At 47.1% G+C, this 26719-nt stretch overlaps 1 protein-coding gene across 5 annotated transcripts in view; it reads right to left on the reverse strand.

The window, feature by feature from the left end:
- The window catches only part of evi5a (ecotropic viral integration site 5a), a 374711-nt gene extending 353368 nt beyond the window's left edge, over positions 1–21343 (reverse strand). For 2 of the 5 annotated variants that reach the window (XM_072510492.1, XM_072510487.1), the window contains exon 1: positions 21149–21342. The gene's annotated coding sequence lies outside the window, so the exon portion shown is untranslated. Of the gene's footprint in view, positions 1–21148 lie in introns of all 5 variants that reach the window. The other 3 variants (XM_072510491.1, XM_072510488.1, XM_072510489.1) reach the window with 2 other exon arrangements.
- Positions 21344–26719: the final 5376 nt, after the last annotated feature.

The raw sequence follows: 26719 nt of genomic DNA on the forward strand, positions 1-26719 counted from the left end.
TCTCATCAGTAGCGGGGCGAGCAAGTCCACATATTTCCTGTAAAATTCAACTGGGAATCCATCCGGTCCCGGGGCCTTCCCCGCCTGCATGCTCCTAATTCCTTTCTCTACTTCCTCCATTTCGATCTGTGCTCCCAGTCCCACCCTCTCCTGCTCCTCCACCTTAGGAAATTCCAGCTGGTCCAGAAAACACATCATTCTCTCCTTCCCATCCGGGGGCTGAGCTCCATATAATTTTTCATAGAATGCCTTGAACACTCCATTCACTCTCTCCGCTCCCCGCTCCATCTCTCCCTCCTCATCACTCACTGCTCCCCTTTTCCTCAGTTGGTGGGCCAGCAACCTTCTCGCCTTCTCCCCATATTCGTACTGTACACCCTGTGCCTTCCTCCACTGTGCCTCTGCAGTACCCGTTGTCAGCCAATCAAATTCTATGTGTAGCCTTTCCCTTTCCCTGTACAGTCCCTCCTCCGGTGCCTCCGCATATTGCCTGTCCACCCTCAGAAGTTCTTGCAGCAACCGCTCCCGTTCCCTACTCTCCTGCTTTCCTTTATGTGCCCTGATTGATATCAGCTCCCCTCTAACCACTGCCTTCAGCGCCTCCCAGACCACTCCCACCTGGACCTCCCCATTATCATTGAGTTCCAAGTACTTTTCAATACACCCCCTCACCCTTAGACACACCCCCTCATCCGCCATTAGTCCCATGTCCATTCTCCAGGGTGGACGCCGATCTTTTTCCTCCCCTATCTCCAAGTCCACCCAGTGTGGAGCGTGATCCGAAATAGCTATAGCCGTATACTCCGTCCCCCTCACCTTCGGGATCAACGCCCTTCCCAAAACAAAAAAGTCTATTCGCGAATAAACTTTGTGGACATAGGAGAAAAACGAAAACTCCTTACTCCTAGGTCTGCTAAATCTCCATGGGTCTACTCCTCCCATCTGCTCCATAAAGTCTTTAAGCACCTTGGCTGCTGCCGGCCTCCTTCCAGTCCTGGACCTCGATCTGTCCAGCCCTGGTTCCAGCACCGTGTTAAAATCTCCACCCATTACCAACTTCCCCACCTCTAGGTCCGGGATGCGTCCTAACATACGCCTCATAAAATTGGCATCATCCCAGTTCGGGGCATATACGTTCACTAAGACCACCGCCTCCCCCTGTAATTTGCCACTCACCATCACGGATCTGCCCCCACTATCCGCCACTATGGTCTTTGCCTCAAACATTACCCGCTTCCCCACTAGTATAGCCACCCCCCTGTTTTTCGCATCTAGCCCCGAATGAAACACCTGCCCCACCCATCCTTTGCGTAGTCTAACCTGGTCTATCAGTTTCAAATGCGTCTCCTGTAACATAAGAAACTGAAGGCAGATGTGGTTAAGGTGTGCGAGTACCTGTGCCCTCTTTATCGGCCCGTTCAGCCCTCACATTCCACGTGATCAGCCGGGTTTGGGGGCTCTTTACCCCCCCCCATGTCGATTAGTCATCCCCTTTTATCCAGCTCCTCACCCGGTTCCCACGCAGCTGTGTCCCCCCCAGGCGGTGCCCTCCCGCCCCGCCCACCCCACCCCACCCCATACCAGCTCCCCCTTCTCCCCAGCAGCAGCAACCCAGTAAATCCCCCCTCCCACCCCCCCCCCCCCGCTAGATCCCCCACTAGCGTAGTTACACCCGCCATGTTGCTCCCAGAAGTCAGCAAACTCTGGCCGACCTCGGCTTCCCCCCCGTGACCTCGGCTCGCACCGTGCGACGCCCCCTCCTTCCTGCTTCCCTATTCCCGCCATAATTATCATAGCGCGGGAACAAAGACGGCGCTTCCCTTTTGGCCCCGCCCCCAATGGCCAACGCCCCCAGCTCCTCCACCTCCCTTCCTCCCTCCCCCACAACCTGTGGAAGAGAGAAAAGTTACCGGGTCGCAGGATTAACAACATAAAAATCATCTCTCCCCCCTTTTTCCCCCCTCTTCGCCCCCCATATTCGCCCCACCACTTTGTCTCAAACGTTCTTTTTTAATAACCCGCTTATTCCAATTTCTCTTCAACAATAAATGTCCACGCCTCATCCGCCGTTTCAATGTAGTGGTGCTTCCCTTGATATGTGACCCACAGTCTTGCCGGCTGCAGCATTCCAAATTTAATCTTCTTTTTATGAAGCACCGCCTTGGCCCGATTAAAGCTCGCCCTCCTTCTCGCCACCTCTGCACTCCAGTCTTGATATACGCGGATCACCGCGTTCTCCCACCTACTGCTCCGAGTTTTCTTTGCCCATCTGAGGACCATCTCTCTGTCCTTAAAACGGAGGAATCTCACCACTATGGCTCTGGGAATTTCTCCTGCTCTCGGTCCTCGCGCCATCACTCGGTATGCTCCCTCCACCTCCAACGGACCCGTCGGGGCCTCCGCTCCCATTAACGAGTGCAGCATCGTGCTCACATATGCCCCGACGTCCGCTCCTTCTGCACCTTCAGGAAGACCAAGAATCCTTAAATTCTTCCTCCTCGCATTATTCTCCAGCACCTCCAGCCTTCCCACACATCATTTATGGTGTGCCTCGTGCATCTCCGTCTTCACCACCAGGCCCTGTATATCGTCCTCGTTCTCGGCAGCCTTTGCCTTCACGACCCGAAGCTCCCGCTCCTGGGTCTTTTGCTCATCTTTTAGCCCTTCAATCGCCTGTAATATCGGGGCCAACAGCTCATTCTTCATCTCCTTTTTAAGCTCTTCCACGCAGCGTTTCAAAAACTCGTGTTGTTCAGGGCCCCATATTAAACTGCCACCTTCCGACGCCATCTTGGTTTTTGCTTGCCTTCCTTGCCGCTGCTCTAAAGTATCCACCGCAATCCGGCCACTTTCCTCTCCTTTTTCCATCCGTATCCAGGGGGGATTCCCTTCTGGTTTACCGCACAGTACTTTTAGCCGTTAAAATTGCCGTTGGGGCTCTTATTAAGAGCCCAAAAGTCCGTTCCACCGGGAGCTGCCGAAACGTGCGACTCAGCTGGTCATCGCCGCACCCGGAAGTCCTGACATAGTATGCTAACCCCCGGTGCACATTAAGCTATATCACAATAGTAAGTTGCTCTGTTCACCATGCTGAAAAAGGAATTGGTCCAGGAGTATTATCTGCCTGCTAAAGACTCAAATTCATTCAGGTCACCATTCTAATAACCAACAAGTTATCTTTCTCCTGAGGTTGGGGGTAGGGTTGTGAGGAGAATCATAGAATCCACAATGCAGAAGGAGGCCATTTTGCCCATCGAGTCTGCACAGGCCCTTGGAAAGAGAATCCTCCATTAGCCGACACCTCCACCCTATCCCCGTAACCCCACCCTTTTTTGGACACTAAGGGCAATTTATCATGGCCAATCCACCTAAGCTGCACATCTTTGGACTGTGGGAGGAAACCAGAACACCCGGAGGAAACCCTAATTGCACTATCGCTGTGAGCTGGATAAGCTAACCACTGGGACTGGAAACTGATTGGCCTTCAGACAAGCCTGCTAACATAATGAACCTGGACTCACCTTACCAGCACTGTGCGCATCAAAGGCACACATTTTAGACCCGTTAGCCCCGTTGCTGGTAAGGACCTTCAATGAAGCAAGGGAGGGGGGGACCCTGCCCCCGACAACGTCAGAGGCGACGATCTCTTTGATCTTGAAGCGGGATAAGGACCCACTGCAATGTGGGTCGTATAGACCGATCTCGCTCCTCAACGTAGATGCTAAGTTGCTGGCAAAAATGTTGGTTACGAGGATTGAGTTCCAGGGGTAATTCATGAGGACCAGACGGGATTCGTAAAGGGCAGGCAGCTAAATACTAATGTGCGATGGCTCCTAAATGTGATAATGTTGCCATCGGTGGAGGGAGAGGCGGAGATAGTGGCAGCCATGGACGCGGAGAGGGCCTTTGACCGAGTAGAGTGGGAGTATCTCTGGGAAGTGTTGAGGAGGTTTGGGTTCGGGGGAGGGTTTATTAGTTGGGTTAAGCTCCTGTATAAAGCCCCGGTGGTGAGGGTGGTCATGAACCGGCGGAGGTCGGAGTATTTCCGGCTGTATCGAGGGACGAGGCAGGGGTGCCCCCTGTCCCCTCTGCTGTTTGCATTAGCAATTGAACCTTTGGCCATGGCGTTAAGGGAGTCGGGGAAATGGAAGGGGGTGGTTCGAGGGGGAGAGGAGCATCGAGTGTCACTGTACGCAGATGACCTGTTGCTGTATGTGGTGGATCCAGTGGAGGGGATGGTTGAGGTCATGCAGATCCTAAGGGAGTTTGGAGACTTTTCGGGCTATAAGCTCAATGTGGGAAAGAGCGAGCTCTTTGTGGTGCATCCGGGGGATCAGGGAAGAGGGATAGATGACCTACCGTTGAGGAGGGCGGAAAGGAGCTTTCGATACTTGGGGATTCAGGTGGCTAGGAGCTGGGGGGCACTGCACAAACTCAATTTGACGCGGCTGGTGGAACAGATGGAGGAGGATTTTAAAAGGTGGGCCATGTTGCCACTCTCGCTGGCGGGCAGGGAACAGTCGATTAAAATGGTGGTCCTCCCGAGGTTTCTTTTTGTTTTTCAATGCCTCCCAATCGTGATTACGAAGGCCTTCTTTAAGAGGGTAAGCAGGAGCATTATGGGATTTGTGTGGGCGAGTAAGACCCCGAGGGTAAGGAGGAGGTTCCTGGAGCGTAGCAGAGATCGAGGAGGGTTGGCGTTGCCGAACTTGGGTGGCCAACGTGGCGATGATCCATAAGTGGGTGATGGAGGGAGAGGGGGCGGCGTGGAAGAGGTTGGAGATGGCATCCTGCAAAGGAACGAGCCTGGGTGCGCTGGTGACGGCACCGCTGCCGCTCTCGCCGACAAGGTACACCACGAGTCCGGTGGTGGCGGCAACGCTAAAGATCTGGGGGCAGTGGAGACGGCACAGGGGTGCTATGGGAGCCTCGGTGTGGTCCCCAATCAGAGATAACCATCGGTTTGTCCTGGGAAGAATGGATGGGGGGTTTCGGAGTTGGCATCGGGCAGTGATTAGAAGAATGGGGGACCTGTTCATTGGTGGGACGTTTGCGAGCTTAGGGGCGCTGGAGGCGAAATTTGGAATACCCCCGGGAAATGCCTTCAGGTACATGCAAGTGAGGGCGTTTGTGAGACGGCAGGTGAGGGAATTCCCGCTGCTTCCGGCACAGGGGATTCAAGACAGGGTGATTTTGGGCGTACGGGTCGGAGAGGGCAAGGTGTCGGCGATATACCAGGAGATGAAAGAAGAGGGGGAGGCTTTGGTAGAGGAGCTGAAGGGTAAATGGGAAGAGGAGCTGGGGGAGGAGATTGAGGAGGGGCTATGGGCTGATGCCCTAAGTAGGGTTAATTCCTCTTCCTCGTGTGCCAGGCTAAGCCTGATACAATTTAAGGTGGTTCATAGAGCACATATGATGGGGGCGAGGCTGAGTAGGTTCTTTGGGGTGGAGGACAGATGTGGGAGGTGCTCGGGAAGCCCGGCGAACCACGTCCATATGTTTTGGTCATGCCCAGCACTGGAGGGGTCTGGAGGGGAGTTGTGGGAACAATATCTAAAGGTGGTGAAAGTCCAGGTCAAGCCAAGCTGGGGGCTAGCACTATTTGGAGTAGTGGACGAGCCGGGAGTGCAGGAGGCGAAAGAGGCCGGTATTCTGGCCTTTGTGTCCCTAGTAGCCCGGCAAAGGATCTTGTTAATGTGGAAAGAGGCGAAGCCCCCCCAGCGTGGAGGCCTGGATAAATTATATGGCAGGGTTTATCAAATTGGAGCGGATAAAGTTTGCCTTGAGAGGGTCTGCGCAGGGGTTCTACAGGCGGTGGCAACCGTTCCTGGACTATCTCGCGGAGCGATAGATGAAGGTCAGACAGCAGCAACAGCAACCCGGGGGGGGGGGGGGAGGTTTTTTTTTCTGGGGGGCATTTGAGCAAGGAAGCACATGAACGATCCGGAAAACTGACATGTACGGGAGGAATCCAATGTACAAAGTTCTGTATCTTATTGACTTGCAATGTTCATGTCTTGCTATGCGAGCTTTCTTTCTTTTTGTAACGGGGTGGGGGGTTCTGTTTGTATGGTTGAAAAATTCTTAATAAATATACTTTTTTTTTTTTTAAATGACAGGCACACGTTTTTAGATTCCAACAGTATTTGATTCAGAGTTTTATGCATGGAGTTGGGTACTATCTGTGTCCAGCACAAGGCTAATCAAATAGAATTGTTCAAGACATCTGTCAATATTACACAATTTCCTGAATAGGATTAAATGGGTTTTGTTCAAGACCTAGACAGTCCAAGACTTATTCCATATCTTCCATGTCCATGATCCAAAACAATTTCAGATTACTGGCTTTTAGATTACACAAAAACTATAAATGAGATCAGTCACATGAAACCAAAGAGAAAATGTTGGAAAATCTCAGCAGGTCTGGCAGCATCTGGACTCGAAACGTTAGCTCTTTTCTCTCCCTACAGATGCTGCCAGACCTGCTGAGATTTTCCAGCATTTTCTCTTTGGTTTCAGATTCCAGCATCTGCAGTAATTTGCTTTAATTCAGTCACACGAAAGATATTTTTCTAGAAAAGGTATAAGTTAAAGTTGCACCTTCATCGTGTTTGAATGGTGAATGATGCGGAGTCCAGCCTGTGATGTCAATGGTTATGATAAGTCTTCAGTGCATTATAGTACTGAAGTAACCTGTGCCAGACTGGAATAAGAATCGAGCTAGCCCAAATTGGTGTGCCACAGAATGACAGGACAACTCTGCACTCGATATTTCTAAAAGTTCTTAATCTCCACCTGAAATCATCATTTCAAGTGAGAGCAACACAAAACCTAAAACTGGTCTTCTACTGCCAGTTGACATTAACACTGGCAGAAATGTAAGAATGGGTGCTGGCTGCCCTTTGATGGAGGGAGTAGTTGGAACAAGGAATAAAATAAATGATAGCTCCATTAATTCTCTTGAATGGAAGCAAATCCATTGAAGTCCAAAAACATGTTCCAAATGAAATAGCAACCTGCTAGATAGAAACGTGTACTGAAGGTTGGCATCCAGGGTCGCAAACAATGGCACTTGTCACTCAACATGACAAAGCTTAGCTGAGGCCGGATTAGTCCTCAGATGGGCAGGTGGATCAGCCAGAGAGTAGGATGGGACAGTTGTGGTTGATACTTGTAAAATGGCAGCAATAAGGAATCCGATAGATCCTTGAGAAGACTCCAAGAGAGAGGGTGGGGGGGGGGGGGGTCTTGAAATATTTCACTACATTAAAATGTGACACAATTATTACCTGCTGTTGCTGTCTAAGAGGGAGTCAAGCCCGAGATGGCAGGAGACTAGAAAGGTTGGAGCAATGAAGCAATTTGGAAGAATAAAATATCGAATCGAGGAGAAATGAAAGGAGGCATGACAACAGGAAGGGCCTAGGTGGGGCAAAGGGAAAAGTGATGGGCTTGAGATGGAGCAACAACCAAGACTTGCACATGAACATAGTCGGGTAAAGTTACTATTTGTGGAGCTCCTTGGGGTTAGATAAGTCCCAATTATAAACATGAAATAGACATTCCTGTTTAAAAAAAACTAACCTGGTGTTTTTTGTATTATAAACGTGCTCGCTTCTCAAGTAAGATAGCCAGGTTATGAACAGCTGTAGTTGCTTCGCTGTTCATATTACAAGGTAACCAGTGCCTTCTTTACTTACCTCACATTCCTTTCCTTGAGGGATCATAATAAATGGTTCAGGTTCACATTCAACCCTTTTCTTTTTGCAGACATCCAGGTGAAGAATCACAACTAATGTGCATGCATCAATAATGAAATCAGTAAAATAGCTTTTGTAATTATGATACTGCCTCCAAAGGCTTTAATAATAATAATCATTATTATTGTCACAAGTAGGATTACATTAACGCTGCAATGAAGTTCCTGTGAAAAGCCCTAGTCACCACACTCCGGCACCTGTTCGGGTATACAGAGGGAGAATTCAGAATGTCCAATTCACCCAACAAGCATGTCTTTTGGGACTTGTGGGAGGAAACCGGAGCACCCGGAGAAAACCCACGCAGACACGGGGAGTGCGCGCAGAATCTGCATAGACAGAGACCCAAGCCGGGAATCGAACCTGGGACCCTGGCGCTGTGAAGCAACAGTACTAACCACTGTGCTACCGTGCCAGCCGCTAATAAATTGCGAGCATTGGTTCTCGAGGAAGCTGCTCTAACTTAAAACTCATGAAGGCACCGCTGAGATTGATATGATTACTCAAATTTCCATACTCAGTGACTACCAAGATGATAAAAGGTGACCTAGATGGATCTTGGTCCTTTATTGCCAAGCAATTCCTGTGTTTTGTGATGGAAGAAATTAAGCAGAATTGATTTAATTGGCAGGAATAGGACAGTTCCAGCCCACACTAGTTTTGCTGAAGATAATGGTCCCTTGTTAGCTGTCTTTGGTTCCCCCAAATGATAATTTCACCAGCAGAGATTTAATGGGAAAGAACATAAAGACTTATTATTTTACTATTCCAATTTTATCAGGCTAGCAACAAAGCCAAAGGTTCACTGAAGATAAGTAAGACAAATAGTTCAAAGTCACTGCTGTAACGTGGTTATTGTTGAAATCCTACATTATTAATGCTTGGTCCCAAAAAGAGAGTGATGCAAACCTGCCTTCTTGTTCTCAACAACTCATTGAGAATGATTCTTTTCTAGTTTTCAAAGCTGATGTTTTAATTCCCTAAGTGGGTCAGCATCCAAGGCCTAGAGAGGTGAAGAAACTATTCGCTGTGATTGCTGCTCCGGATTGCAACCAATTGATCCCAGCCGGAAAATGCATGCGAGGGCAGAAGTGCATTCAGAAATTATGCCCTCTGCCGTCAAATAGTGAGCAAAGCAGAAGTAAACCAGCTGAAGGAAGAAGAGGTAAATTGGCACAAATAAATTTGCTCTAACATTCTCCCATACCAGTTGGAAAAAATTATATAGACTAAATTTGAATTATCTTCAATGTTGCAAACTGGAATTTACCTGCAATAGTTCCAACCTAAACTTCAAGAGATCATAAAACCCCAGAGCATCACGTGAACAAAACCAGCTAGGTTTTCGCCACTTTTCTGGCCAATGTATCTCTCAACCAAGATCACTAAAAACATAAGGTCAATCAATAATGTAAAATTGCAACAATAGCCATGTTACAGCAGTGTCTTTGAACTATTTGTCTTGATTACCTGCAGTGTTTACCGCATCTACATTGTTAGACTGATAAAATTGAAATACTAGAAGCAGTATAGAATAAAAGGTAATGGTTAGTGGGTGGGCAAGTGGAGCTGAGTCCACAAAAGATCAGCCATGATCTTATTGAAGGGCGAAGCAGATGACCACACAGGAGCCAGATGGAGCCTGTTGGGCCAGATGGCCTACTCCTGCTGCTAGTTCTTATGTTCATACCTCAAGAAATCTTCACACTGCTTTGTTCCCAAGTTAAGTTTCTCCTTTGGAGGCTGTTACCAGAGGCCCTGAAGCTCTGCACAGAGTTAGCACTAGCACTGCTCTGTCCTGCCATGGAATCTCTTGAGCAGCTCTCTCCAGCAGATTCAGATGAGAGATCCTGTCCAGTAGGTACACTGCCCATTTGTGTCTCTGGCCGTCTCTTCATTGTAACATCTCGATCCATCTTCACAGTCCTGTTGCCTTGCTTGCTAGCAGCCAGAAAGCTAGAAAATATAAGAAGCTCTCATCCGTGTTTTCACGCCAAAAGCGCGTACATACAGGGTGCCTGATGTCAAGTGTACATGCAGGATGCATAACCTGCTCACTGCTGACGCTTATGGTTGGAAGACTGCACACAGGCTATTTTGTTCTACTTTAAAAACTTACAGCAGCTGCCATTCTCAATTTAAATGCAGGAGTGGCTGTTGGGCGCTTTTCACGTGATCAGGACCACAGTGAGAATGTCAAGACCGATCACTCCGCAACCCTCCTGACATCCGCCCACAATCCATCCATGGGTTGCGCCCTGCACTTTGAAAAACCCTGTTCTAGATGGCAGTAGTTGTGGTTTAGAAAGTGCTGCTTAAGGAACCTTGGTGAGTTACTGCAGTGCATCTTGTAAATAGATAGTGCACACTGCTACTAATGTGCGATGGTGGTCCAGGGAGTGAATGTTTGTGGGTGGGGCTCCAATCAAGCAGGATGCTTTGTCAATTGTGCAAATAAGGATCCAAAGCCCAAGTGTGTTATATGCAAGGAAGTACTGGCAAATGATAGAAGTTTCAGAATTTGAAAGAGAAGTGGTGGGTGAAAATTTCTAGAGATTGAGACCCCAGAGTCAGTTATTAACTTACAGCTGACTCCAAATGAAAAGACGAAGCTGCTGATCAGTGACATTAAAAACACGGCAAAAAGTCCACGAGGCCGCCAGCATTCTCAAGAGTATCCAGTGCCGAGTTAAACAAGCATTTTGTTGCCATTGCCCTTCACGACAACTTACTTGTGCAATGTTGGATTTTCCATTCTCAAAGATGAATCATAGAATTTACAGTGCAGAAGGAGGCCATTCGGCCCATCGAGTCTGCACCAGCCCTTGTCTCCACCCTATCTCCGTAACGTAGTAACACCTAACCTTTTGGACACTAAAGGGCAATTTAGCATGGCCAATCCATCTAACCTGCACTTCTTTGGACAGTGGGAAAAAACCAGAGCAGCTGGAGGAAACCCACGCAGACGCGGGGAGAAAGTGCAAACTCCACACAGACAGTCACCCGAGGCCAGAATTGAACCTGGGACCCTGGAGCTGTGAGGCAGCAGTGCTAATCACTGCCACACTGTGCCTCCCAGATGGCACAAAGGAGTTTTCTGTACTCGGCACCTGATATGCACATTTCCCTCTCCTCCTGTGACCTATTGGGATGAGATTGTGGGGACCAAGCAGGCTGTCCTTCCGCATTAAAGGTAAGCGAACATAGCATGTGTCATAAGGGTCAGCCAGTGTGGATCGCGATGGTTTTCCGGAAGGTCGGCCGGCTGGCAAAAGTGGATTCCAGGAAAAAGGTTTGAAGAGGAGGGGACAGCAGATACCTAGGAACACCACTCCATGATACTCACTATTCTGACTTGGAAGTATATCACCATTCCTTCGTTGGTCAAAATCCTGGAACACTCTCCCTAACAGCATTGTTGGAGTACTTACAGCACGTAGATTGCAGCGGTTCAAGAAGACAGCTCACCACTACCTTCTGAAGGGCAATTAGGGATGGCCTATAAATGCTGGCCTAGCCAGCAAAGTCCAAATCCCGGTACACGGTACTCCAGATGTGATCCTAGCAAGGCCTTCACTCAGATATTCCAATCCCTTTGTAATGAAGGCTAACACAGTTTTTGTTTTCTTAATTATTTGCTGTACATCAACTTTGTGTTGGCACAGGTACAAAGATGCAGAGATCCCTCTGAATGCCAATATTTCCCAGTCTCTAATCATTTTACATTCTTTCCGAAGTGGATAACTTCATATATTTGATCTGTCATGTTCTTGCCCAGTCATTTAGCCTGTCTCTTTGCAACCTCCTCAGTTTATTTTTCCATCTAACACTATACTGCCAGCAAACTTGGAAGTATGAGTCTTGATTCAAGCATAGTTTTTTTTTATATTCCGGGAAGGACATTAGTGAACCAAATGTTTTTTTTTTTTTTTTTTTTTTTTTTTTTTTTTTTTTTTTACACAAAACAACAATGGTTCATGGTCATCATTAGACTTTTAATCCAAGATTTTTGTTGAATACAAATTTCACCATTTGCCGTGGTGGGATTCGAACCGGAGACTCCAGGGCATTACCCTGAGTCAATGGATTACTAGTCCAATGACAACACCACTGGCTCCTCTTGCCTTTCCATTCATAACATAACTTGTATAACTGTGGTGAACTGTTAAAATGATGTGTCTGGGAAGGACCCATTTAAATCCTGCGTGCTTCCCCACAAGAAAGAATTATAGAATCCCGACATTCGGCCCATTGAGTCTGCACTGACCCTCTGAAAGAGCACCCGACCTAGGCTCAATCTTCCACCCTATCCCCGTAAACCCACCTAGGGGCAATTTAGCATAGCCAATCCACTTAACCTGCACATCTTTGGACTGCCTTGATGTCAAGCGCAGTCACTCTCACCTCTGGAGTTCATCTTTTTTGTCCATGTTTGAACCAAGGCTATAATGAGGTCAGGAGCTTCGTGACCCAAACTGAGAAAGCTGAACACACAGGAGTTACCTCCAATATTCTCACACAACTCTTTAATGGTGACATCACAAGCAGCATTGGAATAAAGGTGTGAATACACTAGCTTAGTATTTGATTGGTAAAAGATGAAAGTTGTTGGTGTCCAAAACCATTTTCTCCTCTCATCCTTGGCACAGAGAGACAGGGAGAGATGGAGACAATGACATAGTGACTACTTCGGTGAAAGGTAACCCAGCAGCCCAGGCTCAAGTTCTGGGGTCACAGGTTCAAATCCCACCATGGCAGCTGCTGCAATTTAAATTCAATTAATACATCTGGAATGTAAACTAGTCTCAATAATGGTGACCAGGAAACTCTCACCGACGTCACTAAAAACCCCATCTGGTTCATTTAATGTCCTTTAGGGAAGGAAATGTGACATTCTTCCTGGTCTGGCCTCTATGTGATTCCAGATCCACAGCAAAGTGGTTGACTCTCAACTGCTCTTTGAAATTAAACAACCCACTCAGTTCAAACACATTCAAGGATGTGCAACAAAAGCTGGCTTTGCAAGTGACACCCACAGTGCATGAAAGAATATATTTTTTTAAAACAATTCCACAATTACCAGTTCCAAATTCCATTTACTCGCCCAAAGCGACTGTGGCTTCAATGTTGGTGAGGCACTATTTCACACAAGGCACAATCAACTTGGAGTGACTGAAATGAAACTGAAAAATCTTTTTTGCCTTTACAAGGCTTCAGATGCGGTGCTGTAATAGGTTACTTTTAGGAGTATTGCGAGATAGGAGGCAGATCGTGAATTAGTGGCATTCACTCATGCAGAAAGTTATGAAAGGGGATCAGCGAGATGACCAGTTACTTGCAGAGTCCTACACAGATCTGTATTACATTGTCCATCACAATCTATAAAATGATCCAGATGAAGGTGTAGTGGGCACTCTCTGCAAACAGCTAACAGCGCAAAAATGTGGACTCATGTTAGGTCATGTTATAGCAGCGTCTTTGAACTATTTGTCTTGATTATCTTCAGTGAACTTTTGGTTTGGCATCTCAGTTTCCTGCCATTGTCAGAAATGTTATTGAAATTGCAGCATTCCCGAGTCAGAAAAGAGAACGCTCAAAGGAAGTGATGGTGCTATGAAAGGAATCCTGCATTTTCCATCAGGAAAGCAAGCAAGCAAGCTCAGTTAACAGGAGGCAAAATCTTGTTATGGTGAATGAGAATTCTAATGCGAGTGAAGAAACTAAAACAATCCAAGAAGCCAAAGAATGAGCGAAATGCCAGATAGACAGCTTTCATATGTACTGGCAGAACAACAAAAAAAAAAAAAAAAAAAATCAGAAAAGTCAAGAAAATTGATTTGAGAATTAAGTGTCTGATCTTGAGGATCAATGAACATTGATTTTGAGAAGGCTGAGATCAGCACTAAAAACCAGAACATTTTACGGTAATTTGGTTTCTGTAGTCAAAGTTGGGCAGCATGGTAGCACAAGTGGATAGCACTGTGACTTCACAGCGCCAGGGTCCCAGGTTCGATTCCCAGCTTGGGTCACTGTCTGTGCGGAGTCTGCACATTCTCCCCGTGTCAGCGTGGGTTTCCTCCGGGTGCTCCGGTTTCCTCCCACAGTCCAAAGTCGTGCAGGTTAGGTGGATTGGCCATGATAAATTGCCCTTAGTGACCAAAAAGGTTAGGAGGGGTTATTGGGTTAGGGGGATAGGGTGGAAGTGAGGGCTTAAGTGTGTCGGTGCAGACTCGATGACCCAAATGGCCTCCTTCTGCACTGTATGTCCTATGTTCCAAAGTGTTGGAGCCTCTGGCGGTGCTGAAAAGTAGCTAGCCACAAAGTTCCAGGAAAACCGTGCTCAGCTAAATTAAAAATACACATTGACAAAAGAAATGACAACATTTATGCAAGAAAAAGTGCAAGTGTCAAAAACTTTAGGAGCTTAGAAAATAAGTCCATCATTTAGAAATGCCAAAATCTGTCACTATCCAGACTGACCTTGTTCCCAGGATTATTTCACCCACTGCTAACATAATAATAATCTTTATTATTGTCACAAGTAGGCTTACATTAACACTGCAATGAAGTTACGGTGAAAATCCCCTAGTCACCACATTCCGGCACCTGTTCAGGTACAGAGGGAGAATTCCGAATGTCCAATTCACCTAACAAGCACGTCTTTCGAAACGAATGAATACGTTACACTGCAGTCAGCACAATTTCCAAACAAAACACTTCCCTAAAACTCTATCACTTGGATCAATATCACAAAATAATTAAGCTTTGTTATACAGTTACAATCCAATACATACACTCCCGATTATTGACTGGTTGACTTATTTTCCTGCATAAATTTTGCAAACAGCAAAGAAAGAAAACACAATAAGAATTGTCTAGACAAAAAGACAGCCGAAACCATCTTTATTGCACCAAATCAACCAAATAAAATTTAACCCCAGCTTTCAATTCCTACTTTACAATATGGTGTGACCAGTTATATAAACTACTGTATTCCGAATGTTGCCAAAGAAAATCGTGATGACATGAAATTTTCACGGAAATCCAATAAATTGGAATGTGTCTGCTAGTGTTACAAAACCCTGGGCAAGTGAGCGGCCAATTCCAACCCCATTTGACCTGGAGTTGCAACACAGTTGAAATGAACTTTGATTTTAAAACACCCGCGGTCTTCAGCTGCCAAATAACTGGTCACCAGGTTTGTAAATTTAAACACAATTAAGTTTATTATTAACAGTAGTTATACATAAATAGGCAACAAATACAACTCGTCAACTACTATCTAACCCCCACCCACCCCTTTTAACTCACCCACCCTCTACACACACAGACAAACAAACACAAGAGGGGAAAGAGAGGTGTAAAATAATGATTGAAATAAGAGTCTTCGTTTCAGATGGAGTATATATTTTCTTACAGGTTATAATGGTTTTCACTGTAGATTCACAGATATAACAGGCAGCCAGCATTTGAGAGCTTCTGCTTTCAGGGTTTAGAAGCTTTGGTCTTCAGACAGAGCAGAGCTTTCACCTCAAGGGTCCAGTGGCTTCTCTCAGAAAAAACCCACCTCATAGAATTTACAGTGCAGAAGGAGGCCATTCAGCCCATCGACTTTGCACCAGCCCTTGGAAAGAGCACCCTATCCTAGTCCATACTTCCACCTTATCCCCGTAACCCCACCTAACCTTTTTTTTGGACACTAAGGGCAATTTAGCATGGCCAATCCACCTAACCTGCACATCTTTGGGCTGTGGGAGGAAATTGGAACACCTGGGGGAAACCCAAGCAGACACCAGGAGAACGTGCAGGCTCAGCAGAGATAATGACCCAAGCCGTGAATCAAACCTGGGACCTTGGAGCTGTGAAGCAACAGTGCTAACCATTGTGCTACCATGTCGCCCCAAAGGTAAAGTCGCCAGAGACCCCAATGACCATAGGCTGCTTTCCCCTTTGAGGGGGAGAGCTGACTGGTGGTGATTTAACTGGAGGATCACCACACTTCAGGTAAAGGGCAAGGTTGAGAAGGCAGGGCCTCCATGAATAACCTCAACCGGTACGGGAATTGAACCTGCTTTGCATCATAAACCAGTTGTCTAACCCACTGAGCTAAACCGTGACCGGAACCAATCATTGTCGGTTGCCAGGCAGAATACGGTCACTGGCAAATCCATTGGCCACCAGCCAACCATTCAAAACAAACCCCTGCGATCTTGTGTGCATAAAGTTCAGGTTCTTCGCCCAAAATACAAAACTTTATAACACAGTGTACTCCTCTGCTAAAGACATGGCTCCATTAAAGATCCAGGACCAGACAAAATAAAAGAAATAGGAACTAAGGGAATCAACAGGAAAGGGCCCTTACACTAGTTATATGTATATTTTTCTTAACTATTTAAAAATGGAAGCTGCTTAAAGACAGGGACAGTTTGGTTAGGGTAATGACATGATGAGCTTGGCAATGCTGCAAACAGATGTTTACCAAAGGCAAGCTACTAACAATGAGAAATAGAACAAAAAGAGTTTGAGTACAGTATCAGAGGTTCAAAGGGGGAAACAAGGTGTGAACTTTGCCTTTATATTCTAAAAAGTAGGCTCACAAAATGAAGGTAATTAAGTTAAACTTCTGAAGATGTGAGATCCACTAAGATAAGGGAAGATCAAAAGAGAAAAACTATGCATCAGAAGCAATTTAATCTGTGCAAGAGTAGCTGCTGAGCCAACCCACAGCAGGAATGGCTGTTTCAACTCCCAGCAAGCAGTGTGTGGAGAAAGCCTGCCTTGAACAACCGATTGTTTTGTCTTACATCAGAAGCAACCCCAAAAGATATAACTGACTGGGATGGTAACTGTTACTGCATTTTGTTTATAGTGTTTAAAAACCTATAAGATGTTGTTTGGATGAATCAGCTCTGAAGGCAGTGAAATAAAGGTGTTTGGAACTGGGTAAAGTTGGGGATACAGTTCATAGCCATTGATTTAGTCACATGTACTTTTAGTTGACTTTATTGCTTATCTTATTGTTTAATAAACATTAATTTCATTTTTAATCATCACAAAACAGCCGGGACATCGATCTCTAGTTTTCAAATCTTTCCTCGTGTTATGTCAAATTGCAAATTACAGTCGAGAGCAGTTTTTTCAAGTTTCCCTTCTGGCATTGGGAATAACCCAGTGTTTACCATCAGCTGTGCTCTTAAAAATGTCCACCCCAACTCAAATGTATATGCTTTAAACAAATTAGACAGCACATACATCTGTAACAACTGCTGATATCTGCTTGAATACCTTAACGTACTCCTATCAACTCACCAGGATTTGTGTGTGTTTCTGTATATGTGACTTAAGTCAGGCAACAGAACTGTAGAGCACAGGAGGCCATTCAGCCCATCCAGACTACACTGGAAAAGTAATTTTTGTGTTGGCCAGAAATAAAACCCAGACCTATCATGTGGCAGGTGAAAGTTCTACCACTGAATTACCAATGCAATAGTCCAAAACCAACTATCTTACACACTGGCCAATGTGATATTTAATCATCACCACTACTGTGTATCTCAACTGCTAGTACTCCGATTCATCTGTTGGCTTTTTGCACAAAATTGAACTTTCCCATAGCAGAAATAACAACTCTATTAAATATTAGACATGTGCGCTGTTACTTATGCCAAAGCCCCCATGCCATTGCACAAGTTATCTTATGTTCCTGTAAACATGAATACAAATGGCTAAGTAGCAACAATTATCGGCTTCACTAAAATATAGCTCTTCTAGTGCAATTAACTTTTTGGCCCAGAAATAAGAAACATACTTATTTACTTAATATTTTGTTGTATTTGGATTTGTCACACGTACCGAGGTACAGTGAAAAGCACTGTTCTACCTACAACCCAGACAGATCGTTCCATACATGAAAATCATAGGACATATGATAGATATACAATGTAAATATATAGACATAGGGTGAAGCATACAGAGTGTATGATGTGTGGAGCGATCAGTTCAGTCCATAAGAGGGTCATTCAGGAGTCTGGTAACAGCAGGGAAGAAGCTGTTTTTGAATCTGTTAGTGCGTGTTCTCAGACTTTTGTATCTCCTGTCCGATGTAAGAGGGGTGGAAAAGAGAATAACCCGGTGGTTGGTCTTTGATTATGCTGCCAATTTTCCCAAGGCAGCGGGAAGTGTAGATGGAGTCAATGGATGGGAGGCAGGTTCGTGTGATGGACTGGGCTGTGTTCATAACCCTCTGTAGTTTCTTATGGTCTTGGGCCGGGCAGTTGCCATACCAGGCTGTGATGCAGCCAGATAGGATGCTTTCTATGGTGCATCTATATAAATTGGTAAGAGTCAGTGAGGACATGCCGAATTTCCTTAGTTTCATGAGGAATTATAGGTGCTGTTTTGATTTCTTGAACATCAATTATAGGATAGCAAAATCTACTTGCAGTTATCTCTGTTTATGGCAATCACACAGATACCAAATTCAAATCACAATTAAAAATATAAGTTTGAGCCTGAGGTGCAACTTTTCCATTGTTCTGCGACTCTTGATTTGATTTATTTATTGTCACATGTACCGAAGTACAATGAAAAGTATTTTTCTGCGGCCAAGGAAACGTACATAGTACGTACACAGTAGACAAAAAAATGGTAGTTACAGTGAATGCGAAAATATATACAGTACATTGACAATTAAACAATTAGTTAATAGTATGGAACAAGGGCAAAATAACGAAGCAAATACAGTATAAGAGCAGCATAGAGCATCGTGAATAGTGTCTTATAGGGAACAGATCAGTCCGAGGGAGAGTCGTTGAGGGGTCTAGTACCTGTGGGGAAGAAGCTGTTCCTATGTCTGGATGTGTGGGTATTCAGGCTTCTGTATCTTCTGCCTGATAGAAGGGTCTGGAAGAGGAAAAAGCCTGGGTGTAATGGATCTCTGACAATGCTATCTGCCTTCCTGAGGCAGCGGGAGGTGTAGACAGACTCAGTAGGAGGGTGGCAAGCTTGTGTGATGCACTGGGCTGAGTTCACCACACTCTGCAGTGTCTTGCGATCTTGAGTCAAGCAGTTGCCATACCAAGCTGTGATGTAGCCGGATAGGATGCTCTCTATGGCACATCCAAATCAGCATTAACGGACATTTTAAATTAGTAGTCTCCAATTTAATCCAACGTCAACACTAAGAACACTATTCGGCACTAACCAGCAATGTAAACAGGGGATTTGTTGAAACTGCTGGACAGTGCTCAGATAGATCAATGTCACTAAAGAGCTAAAGGAAAAGGTGAACAGTTGATTAATCAGCCACTTAAAAAAGTCCATCAGCAAAGGTCATTTGTGCTACTGGTCAAATCGATCGCTGTAACTGGATGTGACTGCAAGTCCCTTGCTGCAAAGTCTACGACAAACATTTGAGTGGTACAAATTTCACAAAAGAAAAAAAAAAATCGAGGTGGTAATGGAAAAAAGTCTTAAATTAAAACAACACTTCCTAAAACGTTTTCATACTCCACAGATAGTGCTGTCAGATGGTGCACTGACCCACACATCAGGAAGGATCTGGTGTGTGCTGAGAGAGCCTCTCTCTCCAATCCCTAGCTGTGCCAAGAAACCCAATCTTAACATAATAAGAATGAAAGACACTACAACTGGGTCCACTGCAGTCTGCTGGAGAGGAGGGGGGGGGATAATGAATAGCACTTCCATTCCTGCTCCATATCCAATAATACTGTTTAAAAAAAAATATAGGTTGAATAAATATCAGAATTAACTATAACGCCCAGTCAAAACCCCTGACAACATTGATATTTGCTTTAGTAATATATGATCAGTCAATATCAATTTGTAAGTCAATATTCTTCCAGTTAAAAAAGTAAAATCAACTCATTATTGTTTTTCTGTGCATTCAAAAAAACAGCTATGAAAGAAAAACAACGATCCTTTCATACTTAGATCGACAACATATACCTCAAGAACGACAACATTTGCCACACACCTCAAAGAAAATGTGCAGAATAAAAATTAAGCAAACCACAAAAACCAGCACTAACCAACTAACATAAAAGTTCCAGTCTCCAAGACTCATAATCCTTCCCCAATAACTTCAGTTTCCTGTAAAACCTTAAAAGTGGTTTTTATTAGGGTGGTTTTCATGGTACTTCTAGCAACTTTGATCTGCACACACACACACACACACACACACACACACACATACGGTCAACTTCCCAGTGGGAAAAACATTAATTGGCAGCAACTGATTTATCTTTTAAAATTCCATACAAGTGCAAATAGTTATTAAGTAGGGTAACTTTATGTGCACTGCAAAAAGCTGCACCAAAGGGTTCTTGCACAGTAATTTTGGCCAATGTTCCTTCCCTTCCTGAAGATGTTGACTCCTGCTGGATTACAATTCCTCTCATACCTGTGGTCAGTGTGAACACAAATAGTGAAACCAAGATGCCATTTCCATGCAGCCCTGAACCAGTCACTCTTAACCAGGCTGGTGCTAAAATTGGCTCCAACAACCCGGACTGGGGAAAGCATATACACACAGGGCCCAAAGAAATGCACATAGGACATTGCACACATTACTGAACACTTGCAAAAGTGAGGCATTTTCATGACAGTGCCTCGGTATACTCAAAAGTGCCACCTACAATATTAAAACAAAACCACAAGCCAAGATGATCTTAAAATTGCTGTCACCACAGAATGTCACTTCAGTTGCCCATGGTGATGTGGCATTTAATTAAACGTCATCCAGGCAGCAAAACACTGATTGAATTTCACTTCCCCATTAACCAAGATATTGAGGGGGGGGGGGGGGGGGGAAGAGAAGAGTTGTCAGCAATTTTTTGTTTTTAAAAACACGGGTTTAAATCGTCCCTTTAGTTGCATCCGCAAGGAAATGATCAATAGGGAGGGACGGTGACAGCACCAAGCTTTCAAAGGTGCCAGTTGATGTTATGGAGTACAGTAGCTGGAGACAGACTGACAAGTGCTGCTCCAGAGGCAGGCCTGGGTGCACTGTGCGGAGCAGCAGCAGGGACATCCCCAACCAGGGCACCGGCACATCCATTCGGCCAATATACAACCCCGGGAAAGAGTGGCACCGCCGGCACCCCCCTCCCCCGGCTCTGTGGTGGGGAGGAGAGTCTGGGGGTCAGTCTCGGGCCTACGGTCACCTCTACCCCCCCCCCCCCCCCCCGGCCGATCGTCCCCGCAGTCTGCCGGAGGAAGCAGGCGGCTCAGTCCGCCCCCCTCCGCGGGCCGCCGGCTGTCACCCCCGCCCGCTTCAATGTCCGCTGTCCAGCGTTGGTTTTGAGGAGCGGGGGAGGAAGCGCCGGCCGGCTCCCTCCCCAGTGATTAATGATTAAACAGCCGGCCCTTACCTTGGAAATATTTCACCCGCCGCCACCCTGTCGCGCTCTCTCCCATTTACACATTAACTTTCCATTGGGCCGCAGCGAGGTCAAGAGCCCCCAGTTCAGTGTCCGCTCGGCCCGGCCAGCCTGTGTGTGCCCGTCTCTCTGTCCCGGCGCCCCCCTCCCCCCCACCAAACAGACCGGGAGGGAGGGGAAGGGGGCGGGGCCCGCTGATGTCACCAGGACACGCCCCCTCCCAACCCCACGCCGCCGCGCGCACGAAGCGTGACGCATGTCTCGGTCCCGACTAGAGGACTGCCACCCAGAGGCAGTGCAAGCGCCCAGAGCCAAGAGCAGCAGCCAGGGCAATACAGCCACCCAGAGTCAGTGCAGCGCCCAGGGCAATGCAGCCATCCAGAGCAGCACCCATAGCAATGCAGCCACCCAGAGTTGCAGCCAGAGCAATGCAGCCACCCCGAGGTTGTGGAATGCAGCACCCACCCTCAGTGCCAGTGTAATGCAGCCACCTAGAGGCAGTGCAATGCAGCACCAGCCGCCAGAGTAATGCAGTCATCCAGAGGCAGTGCAGCACCCTGAGCCAAAGGAATGCAGCCCCTAGAGACAGTGCAGCATCCACCTCCAGATCCAGAGTATTGCAGCCACCTAGGAGGCAGTGCAATGCATCACCCACCCCAGAGCAATGCAGTCACCTAGAGGCAATGCAACACCCACCCTCAGAGCCAGAGAAATACAGTCACCCAAAGGCAGCACCCACCCCCTGTGCCAGAATAATGCACCCCCCCCCCAAGCCAATGTAGTATCCCCGAGCCAAAATAATGAAGCGACCCAGAGTGAGTGCAATGCAGAACCCACCCCCTGACCCAGAGTAATGCAGCCAACCAGAGGGAGTGTAATGCAGAACCCACCCCCTGACCCAGAGTAATGCAGCCAACCAGAGGCAGTACAATGCAGCACCCACTTCCTGAGCCTGTGTAGTTCAGACACCTAGAAGCCGTGCAATACAGGAACTCGCCTCCCCCCGCTCACCGATCCAGTATAACACAGCTGTGCACAGCCATGCAGTACATTACAGTCACCCTGAGCTAGTGCAATACAGCCAGTCGGAGGCTGAACAATGTCATCACCTGAAGCAGTACAATACAGCCAACCTACGATATGCCATCAATTAAGACAGAGAACGCAGAGAGAATTAACTATGGCTTTTATTGACTTACAACAGAACTGGCAGTGTGCCCCAGAATGAGGCAGTGTGAAAGGTCGGCAGCCTATATACCCAGGCCCTAGGGGGAGGAGCCACGGGCAGAGCCAAAACAGTACAACATGTAATATAGTAGCAATACTGTACAACACATACTACTGTGGCAGCACAATACAACACAGTGGTTTCACCACACCCTAAACCAGTGCATTGCAGCTACTGAGCCAGTACATTGCAGCCAGCCAGAAGCAAGGCAATGCAACCACCCTGAACCAGTACAATGCAACAGCAAATGCGGTGCTAAAACCTGCAGCTAGCATGCACTGCAACGCAGAGCCAGGGCTGCACACACTACATTACATAAACTTTCAGTAAGCACAGGGTGAAATCCTAATCCAGAACTGCTCCGAATGCATTGTAAAAATCTTCAACCGATGCAGACTGCAGTGCAATAACGCTGAGCACAGACTAAATTATTACAATTTATGACAAAGCAGTCTTCTTCGGCAAGAAACGGGACACATTGCCTTTGCTGCTCTGAATGCACGATAGCAACCCAGAGCCAGTGCTGAAATGATTCTGCATAGTGAGAGATACAACACAGAACACTCAGCGCTAAACCAATCATGAAAACACAACACAGCCACACTGGAGCAGCATAGAGACATAATGGGCGCAATTCTCCCATCGGGAGACTAAGTCCCGACGCCGGAGTGAAAACCGGAGTGTAAATGACGCGACCGGTGCCGCGTAAATGACGTCACCCGCGCATGCGCGGGTTGGTCGGCGCCAACCAGCGCATGCGCGGTTGCTGTCCTCCCCGCGGCCGCCCCACAAGAAGATGTCCGATGGATCTTGCGGGGCGGCGGAGGAAAGAAGGTCCTCCTTCAGAGAGGCTGGCCCGCCGATCGGTGGGCACCGATCGCGGGCCAGACCCCTTTTGAGCCCCCCCCCCTAGTGCAAGATCCCCCCACGGCGTTCTCGCGCTGTTCCCGCCGGCAGCAACCAGGTGTGGATGGCGCCGGCGGGAACCTGTCGTGTTGGGCAGGCCGCTCGGCCCATCTGGGCCAGAGAATCGCCGCTTGCCCATTACCAACGGCCCAGCAGCCAGCCGTGATTTGCGCCGCGCCGTTTTGGGGGGAGTGGGAGAATCGCATGCGGGCGTCAGGGCGGCGTGGCGGGACTCACGCGGCGCCCGGGCGATTCTCCCACCCGGCGTGGGGGGGGAGAATTCCGCCCAATATACCTGCATAGTGCACGCTACGAGACATCAATACAGAACTGGCACAGAAAAGCACATTGAACAAGAACAAGAGTCCGGTAGTAGAATCTGCACCACATTAAGACTCAACCAGAACAATGCACAGCAAAGCACCACAACTGCCTTTATGTTGAAAAAGTGGACTCCGTTAAACCCATAATTCAATTCCCATTAATAAAGACATTAATTCAGAAACCTTTCTTCTGAGGAAGAAAAGGGACCAATTAATGGGAGACAAGCAAACTTAGGCTCAAGCATGTGAAACAATTCCATCCAATCTTACCCTCATTCAGGCATTATTTGGGGGAGGCAGTGGTAATGTCACTGAACTAGTAATCCAGAAAGTCAATGTTCTGGGAACATGGGTTCAAATTCTATCATGGCAGCTGGTGGAATTGCAATTAATAAATGGAAAATATAAAGCTGGTCTCAGTAAAGGTGACCATGAAACCATGATTGATTTTTGTATCAGCCTGCAGTAATGCAGGAGACACAAAGAGGAAGGTTTAAACAGGTTTATTATGAACTCTCAAGTAAAGCTGGACCCGCGGTGTACAACATTATAATATAATCTTTATTGTCACAAGTAGGCTAACATCAACACTGCAATGAAGTTACTGTGAAAGTCCCCTAGTCGCCGCATTCCAGCGCCTGTTCGGGTACACAGAGGGAGAATTCAGAATGTCCAATTCACTTAACAGCATGTCTTTCGGGACTTGTGGGAGGAAACCGGAGCACTCGGAGGAAACCCACGCAGACACGGGGAGAACGTGCAGACTCCGCACAGTCAGTGGCCCAAGCCGGGAATTGAACCTGGGACGCTGGTGCTGTGAAGCAACAGTGCTGCCCACTGTTGTCGCAGCTCAGGACTAACCAAACTTCCAGTCCGGGTCTGGGATGACATTTAATGGGCTCGGTAACAGGTCTCAGCTGGGCGGACCTCCACCCATTACCATGGGAACTCGTACTCCACGAACCTCAGCGGGACACCAATAAGTGATTCGCCGTGATCCTCGCCCTACAAGCCCAGATTCCCCCCGCACCCCGCACCCCCACAAGTCCAGATTTCCCCCCACTCCCAACCCCCACTCCTGCGACGCTGAGACCTCCTTTGCCTCTTGCATAGGAATATAACAACAGGAGAAAGTCATTCAGCCCCTTGAGCCTGTTCCACCATTCAATGAGATCATGGCTGATCTGTGGTCTGACTCCATAAACCTGCCTTTGTCCCATTTCCCTTAATATATTTGCTTAACAAATATCTATCTATTGCAGATTTAAAATTAGCAACTGTTCTAGCTTCAACTGCTGTTTGTGGGAGAGAGTTCCAAACTTCTACCACCCTTTGAATGAAGAAGTTCTTCCTAACATCTCTCCTGAACGGTCTATGCCCCCTACTTTTAGAATCTCCAACCAGTGGAAATAGTTTATCTTTATTTACTCTGTCTTTCCCTGTTAATATCTTGAAGACTTTGCTCAGATCACCCCTAATCTTCTAATTTCTAGCAAAAAAAGGCCTGACTTGTGTAATTTCTTTATAGCTTAACCCCTGAAGTCCAGGTACCATTTTTGTAAACCTGCGTCGCACTCCCTCCAAGGCCAATATAGCCTTCCTAAGGTGTGGTGCCCAGAACTGCTCACAGTGACTCCAAGTGGGGTCTAACCAGGGTGTTGTGTAGCTGCAGCATAATACCTGTGTCTTTGTACTCCAATCCTCCGGATACAATCCATAGAATCTATAGAATTCCTGCAGTGCAGAAGGAGGCCATTCGGCCTATCAAGTCTGCACTGACCCTCTGAAAGGATACTGTACCTAGGCCCACCTCTCCGCCCTATCCCCATAACCCCACTTAACCTGCACATGTTTGGACACTAAGGGCCAATTAATAGGTATTGATAATCCACCTATAAAGGCTAGCATTCCATTAGCCTTTTTGATTATGTTCTGTCCTTTAAGGGAGTAAATCATTATCCCAATCTAGCCTATATATGACTCCAGACACATGACAATGTGGTTGACTCTTAACTATCTGAAATATTTAGTTCAAAGATAATTAGGGAAGGACAAAATATGCTGGTTTTGCAAGCAATACCCACATCCCATGAAAGAATAAAGAAAAAAAGGACAGAATTTTTCACAGGCACAAGGGCCCAAATATCACCTCAAGAACCTCTACCTCACAATGTCTCTGAGAAAACAGCCCATCCATTCCAATTGATGCAAAGGAATTTTCTGCATGAGATTTTCTTGCACTCCACTCCATTGCCATCACCGCAGTCTTCTGTGCAGATATGCTTCTGTCATAAAGCAGGCTGATGCTATCTGTGAGGGTATCACAATTTTCATGGGAGTGTATAGTTTTGTTTTGGTTTGGTATGGGCATACCAGTGAAACCTCAGTGGGAATATATAGCCCAATTATTATGCAACAATTATTAAAGACTATGGGCTGGATTCTCCAAAAATGGGGCTATGTCCCCGTGCCGGCATAAAAAAGGTGGTGTTTCACGCCAGATTTTCCATCAAGAAATTAAGAGCTATTCACCTATCTGCAGGGGGCTGGCAGGGCCCCGGAGTGCTTCTCGTAGCTTTAGCTGCGGATACAGGCCTCCGCACTTCCGGTTTCGAGTCCGTGCAAGCGCACAGCAGCAGCCTGCAGCAGCCGAGCCGAACTCGATGGCGGACTCAGCCGGTGGACCTGGACCAACAAACAAGGTCCCAACGATCTGCCCCGCGCCGCTCCATCTAACTCGCCCGATTGCCGCACCAGCCGCCCATAAGGCCACCCCCCCCCCCCCGTACTTGAACCCCCGTCCCTCACCTGGGCGGCCATGGGTTGAGTCTGCAGCCGCCGCACGTGAGTCCCGACCGGCCAGACGTGGTTAGAACCACGCCATCGGGAATTCGGTGGGTCGGGACTGGAGTATCACTGGGAGGGCCTCTGGCAATGGCCCCCCAGCCGTGCCGCTTAATTTGCGGGCGAGCGACTCGCCCGGGACCGGAGAATCATGGGAGCGGCACCTGATTTCGGCGCGGGGCTGCGGAGAGTCCAGCCCAGTTTATTTAAGTAAATAAGACAAATATACATGAACAGGACTACTCTACTCTCAGACAATTA

Source organism: Scyliorhinus torazame, chromosome 7 (genome assembly GCF_047496885.1).
Source record: "Scyliorhinus torazame isolate Kashiwa2021f chromosome 7, sScyTor2.1, whole genome shotgun sequence".
Lineage (NCBI taxonomy): Eukaryota > Metazoa > Chordata > Chondrichthyes > Carcharhiniformes > Scyliorhinidae > Scyliorhinus > Scyliorhinus torazame.